Genomic DNA, 6,378 nt, shown 5'->3' with positions numbered 1-6,378 from the left:
ACGTTTTTTTGGGGAGCACAGATAATAAATGATATTTGTATTTATTTTGGAGCAAGTGTCGCGCCGTCCGCTTTTGTTTGTCATGAAACGTAGGGCTTTCGCTCTAATACCCGTATAGCAGTTTTTTTGTTTTGTTTTGTGTAAATGCGGCTGTAATCCTCTATCGTTTTGCGAGACAGAATGTAAACGCGGAAAAATAAAAGGTTTTTTGTACACTGGAACGATGTTCTGATCGTTTACCTCACTCATATCCATACTTTATTAGTCAACCTTTACGAATCTCATCTAAATAACTCCTAATGTAGGAAAAAAAGCGTTTAAAAAGTGCATGTGCACGTACCTTAATTGCGCTTAAACACAGAACCGAATTTGACAAATGAGGTGTCTAAACTGTCCAAAACTATCACGTTCTATCCGATTTATTTTATCGTTCTATCGATTTAAATAGCGAGCCTATAGCTATAAACCGGGCGCATCACCAAACTCCAGGATACTATTGAGAAATATTCCTTTATAAATTAGGAAAGACCAGTAGCACTTTGATTGACCTTTGAATCTAATCCGGTAACTGACTATCTTGAAATACACTACCGCCCGCGGAAAAAAGCGCTCGTAAGTAAATAATAATCTAACAATCTATCGGATAGAGATACCTTTACTTTCGCTGTAGAATCTTGAAACCGTTTGAACTAACTATTAGGACTAAAGTCTATCTAACATTTTAAAGGTATATCCGTGTCCATAGTTTAACGGTTAATGTACTTTGAAAGAGCCTTTAACTTGTCACTACGCTAAATAAATTCTTACCCAGTAACTTGCCTGTATGTACTAGAAAAAGGACCAAAAAAAGCAAAAAAATAAAAACAAAGGCTGTAAGAAAATAGCTGACAAAGATAAATACCTACCATTCAAGGTTAAAATTATAGGATAAATAAGTAGGTAGGTAATAATGATTCGTTCACGAAAAACTCGCAAACTTGTTTTAGTTAAAGGTATAACCAAAATGCACATGCTATCAATTGTTTTCGTGAACAATGTTAAATTTAAATTAATGACAGAATGCAACATTATTAGGCAGTAGGCACTTATTTGATCTAATCGAAAATACGAAATCGTGACGACACTATGACGTATTTCTATTCTAAAATGTGCTTTTAGAAAACAAAGTAGCTGATTTGACTGGTGGTCTAGGTATAGGAAACTTTAAACGGAAGTTCGTCATTCATAAGCGTAATTTTAATATACCGCAGGAACGATCAAATACGTCTAATGGACTTTATACTGTTAGTCTTACGTCAATAAAGGATGGAACGTACCAAACCTCCTTTTTACCCTTTCAAAGAAATTAACGTTCTATTTTTAAATTGTACGGTACATTCAGAAAAGAGGTTTTATTAGGTCGAGTGGAATGAGGGCTTGGAATTTTTTTTCTTTTTGTTGATATTTATTTCTCTAGTGAATTATAATGCCTGTTGGTTGTATATTTTATTTGTTCATATCTTTTTAATTGCTTTAATTAATTATTGTCTGCATCATCTGCAATATGCATTTGATAATACTAATGCTGATTTATTACGATTGGATGTATTTTTTAAGTACTAAGCTTAAAACATAATATGTGAAAACATATAAATGGTAAATAGACGTCTATAACATAGTCAAGAATACTGTTTGTTTTCCAAATAAAATAAACATGAATAAATAAAACAAACATAATAAAGAGAATAACTGCAAATATACGCACATAACTACGATAATAAAAAAAATGTAAATACATAAAAACAAAAAAGTAAACATGCTGCAAATCAAAGTAAAAAGTCCGAGACAATTTAAATCCGTTTCAAATTCCGTTAAACTTAACCCTCCGGCTGTCGAGTTCCGCGGACTATCGGAGTTCGGACTGACGAGTGATTAGGGTTAATCTATTAGAACATTCTCAATTATTGCGATGGAAACTGTTGCCGTTTAATGGCGACGATCCGTCCCCGCTGCGTTACAATCTAACATTGATATTGGCAAATTGTCGATGAACATTTTGAATCCCTTTTGGACTCCCCTTTGCTTAACTGTAGATTAGGGCTAAATATTATTTAGACTGCTAATAGCTTGCACTAATTAAACAATAAAACCTCAGCTGTGAAACCTGTTTAGAATAGCAGAGCAAAATGTAATTTAGTCAGTCGTCTGCAGGCCCTAAAATATTTACTAATCATATAACAATATCCAAGATGCCTCGGATTTTTAATTACGTCTATCTTGCTTGATAATTCCAAATTATTTAATTATATTAATACGAAAAGTCATAACAACATTGACTCGCTCGCTATTTGTATTTACTCGTATTATATACTAGCTGCTAATTATTAAACCTTTTTTCCTAACAACCATTCAATTAAACAAAGAATAATCCAAGCGGATACAATATCCAGGTCAAACGGTTCTAAAAAAGGTCGTCTAATGGAATCGAATGAAACATACCTTTACAAATGGCTGCCGCCCATTGATTTTTTTTTATTCCAAAGATAAAAAAGGCTATGTACCTAACGTACTTTTACATAATCCGGAAAACCCGAATTAAATTTTAGCACGTAGGATGAAAAAAAGGAGGCCCAAACAACCCTTGCTCTGGTAAAAAATGGAATATTTCTTTTTGATTACAACAATATAATTTGTATCTTCGTTGAGGATCGAGTCAGTGAGCATTAGCGGGTTAATGTTAGGTTTGTGAACGGATTTAGATGAGTTTAGAACTCATTTTCTCAATGCTATAGTGTTTAGGAACTTTATGTTGAAATTTATTGTATACCTATTTTGTACCTATTATACAGGGCGGCTATAACACTTATCTGTGTATTGCAGTATTTGTAAAGGGTATATGAAAATAGCCTCAACTGTAGCTTTTAAAAGGGATAACCAAACCCAAGCCGCAGATTGATAAAACAACAAAATACTTATAAAATTTCACGTTAAATATCAACGTTTACTGTCATTAATTAGATTAACGGCGCATCAAGCCAATCACTACTCATTTGCTATCAGGAAAATGAAGTGAAACTTTTAGCTGAAACATTAAATAAAAAGCGTGCGGGCCCGCTGAAAGCCTATCCCATGAGCCGAGCGGCTGAACCCTTTCAGAGCACGACAAATTAAGCAGGGCGGCCCTTTGCGGGCTCCAGGCAAAAATTCAATTACAAACTTCGAACCATCCCAAGAGCATCTAAAGGGTAACACCGCGTTTTTCCCTCTAAATTTTTACGCGACCCTTTACAACGCCGTAAACGCAATGGTTATATGAATATTACATTGGAAACTCGCTTATGTATTGAAAGTTTAGAGGGTACTCTTGCCCTTTGTGTGTTTGGCTTGATTAAAATGCATTAGAATAGAAATTGATATGAGTTTTTCCTGGAGGGTTGAAGGTGGTGGAATGCTTTGATAATAATCAAAATATGAAGCATTTCTAGTTATTTATAATGCAGGTTTTATGAACAATAATGCTAGATTATGTTAACCTACTGAAGACATCACTCTTGTACTAAAATTATAATTTATTGGGTCTCGGGATAGGTACTATATTAACAAAGTAAGTATGAGCCGATAACTAAACTGGAAAATGGGTAAGTATTGTTACCATTGTGGAATCTTGAATTCTAAGAGTGTATGAAATATTCCTGTTTTAAGCCTCTGATTAACGATCGATTAGCATAAGAAGTAGAATATTGACTTTTTGACACTTTTGCTGTCAGTTTATCTATGGGATAAGGTATCTGACAGACTCATAACCTACTATCCTTACTCACATACTTGATAAGCTTAAAGACCCGACTTGACAGCAACAGTCGTTCGTTTTCAAAACTGTCAACATGTATCACAGTCTCGTTAGTTCGCAGATACGCCGCTAGAGGTCACATTAACTCTAATAAGATTGTCAGCACAGAATACATTGGTCGTGACACATTTCCTGTATTTCTAAAAATAAAATTCAACCGAAAGGCCATCGGAATTTAGCGAATGACGCAGTTTAGTAATGGCTTTTACATTGTGACTAAAGTAAAATGTATTTTGTACTACAATTTAGTTTTAATTTTATTATTACTAGCTGGTACGCGCGGCAACGCTCGCCTAAATTGATTGTTTTTACTAATATCTGCGATAAAAGAACATTTCCCATCGTGTAAAAATATATGACGAAAATAATTAGCTGTTTTTGTTGTTTCAGTCTTATTTATATAAGTAGAAAGATACCATTATTTGCAGATATCTTAAGTGAATAAATAAACTCTACCTGACGCCACCTTAATCATCTGCAATAGATGAATACAGGCCCATTATGACGATGATGTTACATACAAATAACGGATACTAAGTACTGTCGAACTTAAGACTTGCATTTGTGGATTATACAAACATCTGTTCTAGGGGAGAATCCACCCCTGCGGTGGTAGCGTCATCAATTACATAATTAACTGGACACGTCACCAAACTATAGGAGATACTTATCAAAATATTCTATAGAATAAGTCTATAACTGTTATCTTAGTACCTTATACTTATAAAAATAAGTTATTGATTACTTCCGTATGCAATAATATTTTTTTTAGATGGTTACCATGGAAATAAAACAATATAATATTATGTTATTAGTAGTAAAAATTTGGTAAGTATGTCTAGAAGTATATTAACCTTACTTTTATATAATTATGTACCATACTCACATTGCCTACGTACCTACCTACATCTGTTAAGTACCTACTTCTTTACGACCTTTACATGTCTTTCAAGACTTATTTAAAGTGAGGCAGTATCAGCCTAGCCTTTCTTCCAAACTATGTTGGAGACTTTCAGTCTCACCTGAATATAAAGAAAATGATGCAGCTGAATATCAGTATTTTACATGGAGCGACTATATCAGTGAGACAGTAATGTTTTAAACTTATTTCTTTACCCATACTTATAGATAATACTATATTTTTTCTCTATCAAAACACTCCTTTTCCCAACTACATACATACCCTTCACGATCAAAACACACATCTACGTTTATGACATAAAAAGCCTGGCCTTAAATAAGCTAAACTCTTGCAAAAGGCTGGCCACATTTGCATAATAACTTTATATTATGTCCGGGCCTCTCTAGCGCTGAATTTAAATGACCCGGCCAACGTTTTTGAGTTTTTAATGCGTACAAATATACATAATATGGTCATATAGAGCTATTTTGTCGAGTTATGGCCTGTATTGCTTACGTAATGGGTTTAAGTAGGGCTGTTGAGAGGGTCTGTTTGTTTTTATGATCGTTAAGTTACCATATGATGATGGTAGGTACTTGGTTGTTATGTATATAAGCTATATATTAAGATTTTCATAGAAAGAACAAATAGTTAGGTATACCCGTAGACGAAAATATTCAGAAATCTCCTGTGTCTTTGTTGTTCAATTCATATTTTTGTATAGGGTTTTGGTCTCATATAAAAAGCTCATTTGAAGATCAAATAGGCTATTTATTCTTCTCTACCTAATAGTTACTATGTGACAGATCTATTTAAAAGCCCTGTACCGGACGCTTTAATACATAATATACTATATTACTTATTCCCTTTGCGCCTAATTCAGAATAACCCAATACATACATATAAAATTCAAGTAAACAGAGATGGGTAAATCCCAGCGATTTACACCACGTCGTTACTCATTACGCATTCCCGCGAAGGCTTTGTAGGGAAAATTACTGGCCCTTAAGGGGTGAAAAGGGGGTATAAGGGGGGTGAAAGGGTCGGATAATAAATGACGCAGCCCCGGCCGGGGTACAGCGGCCAACTTTTTGTGACAAATTGCTGTAAAAGTGCGTACTCTAATCGCGGGTAGGTCAATGTAAGGGATGGAAATATAGGGTAGGTATAATGCTCTTTGTTTAATATCAAGTATATAGCTGTGGAAATAATAGTATGCTAATGTTAGGGGTGTGAAGAGGGTAGTAAGTTCGATCGATAAAAGATTCGCTCTCAAGTGTCTAAAGGGAGAATAAACATGCAAGTTTGAAATTACGGTTATAAATTTAATATAAGAGTTTTGTGGGATGTAGAGTTAGCTGTCTATGACAGTCATGTGGCACCAATGCATGATTATACTGTTTTGATTGGTTAAAGTAGAAGATATCAAATAGGACTAATTAAGGAGAGAAAAGACACCGACTTCGTAAAGTTCAAACATTTCTTTTCTTTTATTTTTTAGGACGATTTTTAAAGGCGGTTTTTTACATAAAAAATCTTTTTAGAATAATATGTACCTAGTCCTTTGCAATGTTTTAAGTATATTTTTGATTAGATATATTAAGAACTTTTCACTTCAGATTCCTGTATCTTTTGCGCAGGTTAATAT

Source organism: Anticarsia gemmatalis, chromosome 19 (genome assembly GCF_050436995.1).
Source record: "Anticarsia gemmatalis isolate Benzon Research Colony breed Stoneville strain chromosome 19, ilAntGemm2 primary, whole genome shotgun sequence".
Classification (NCBI taxonomy): Eukaryota; Metazoa; Arthropoda; class Insecta; order Lepidoptera; family Erebidae; genus Anticarsia; species Anticarsia gemmatalis.
This window is presented reverse-complemented; position numbering follows the sequence as displayed.